This window comes from Mus pahari, chromosome 6 (assembly GCF_900095145.1).
Source record: "Mus pahari chromosome 6, PAHARI_EIJ_v1.1, whole genome shotgun sequence".
Lineage (NCBI taxonomy): Eukaryota > Metazoa > Chordata > Mammalia > Rodentia > Muridae > Mus > Mus pahari.
The window spans coordinates 24,974,393-24,975,647 of record NC_034595.1 but is presented as its reverse complement, the minus strand read 5'-3'; positions in this window follow the sequence as shown (position 1 = coordinate 24,975,647).

Sequence of the window (1,255 nt, the reverse complement as noted above, 5' to 3'; positions counted from 1 at the left end):
GGATGTGTTAAGTCCTTATTCTTCAACTCATTTTAAAGTTCACAGAAGATTGATACTAATTCTTCAAATGTTTCCTTGGTTTTTACTTGCAAAACCATCTATTATACTTAGGCTTCCCTTATTTTTTTTTAAAAAAGTACTACCCTTGCTAATTACAAGTCTATTCAGATTGGCTTATCTTGTTTGAGTGAGTTACAACAGTTTATCTCTTTTAAAGGGGCATTTTAATTTTATCAGTGTATAACTTTCTTAATAGGTTTTTTGTTTGTTTGTTTGTTTTGTATTGAAAGTGACTTTTTCATTCCTGGTTTTAATAGTTCTATCTTCTATCTTCTTATGTACATTAGCTGAACTAAAAAATGTCAATTGTGTTGATTACCCAATGAAAGAAATTTTGTGTTCTTGTTTGAGTGTTTCCCTCTATGTTCTATACATGATTTATATTTATGCTTATGATTATTATTTCCTGAAGTGTGTTTTTTGTTGAGTAAAGCTTGCTATTCTTTTTTAAAACCTAATTCACACAGAAAATAGATATCTGAAAAATATCCTGTTTATCTTAAAACCACATGAAGGCTATGAGCTTACCTCTAAGCATGGCTTAGAGGTATTTTATTTTTTTATTTATCGGAAAAGGTTTTCTAATTTCACTTGTGATTTCTTTTTTCACTCAATTGTCATGTAGAGATGTTTAAATTCCACATATTTGTGAGTTACTTATGTGTTTTTAAGATAAAATGTATTTTGTTTTGTTTTCAGGTTTTTATCACATTGATTATATATTGGTCATTTTTCTAATATTTTTATAATGGTCTGATAACTTTGAGGATCATTTTCTATGTAAAGTTTAGAAAAGAGCAATAAATACATATAATGAAGTAAGTCTCTCCTTTAAAAAAATTAAATAAAGCACTATATCTGCGGGCATGCATACTCAATGAGACTATTCCTAATGGTTTTCTGCTATACTCATAGATTGGAGCATGACCCAGGTGTCATCAGAAAGGCTTCATCTGGCAACTGATGCGAGCATATACAGAGGCTCACAGTTAAAAATGGGCAGGGCACTTGAGGAATCTCAGGGAAGAGGGAGAAGAAGGATAGTGGGAACCAGTGAAGTTAAGGACACCACAAGAATATGACCCACAGAATCAACTAAGCAGGCTTCTTCTTCTTCTTCTTCTTCTTCTTCTTCTTCTTCTTCTTCTTCTTCTTCTTCTTCTTCTTCTTCTTCTTCTTCTTCTTCTTCTTCTTC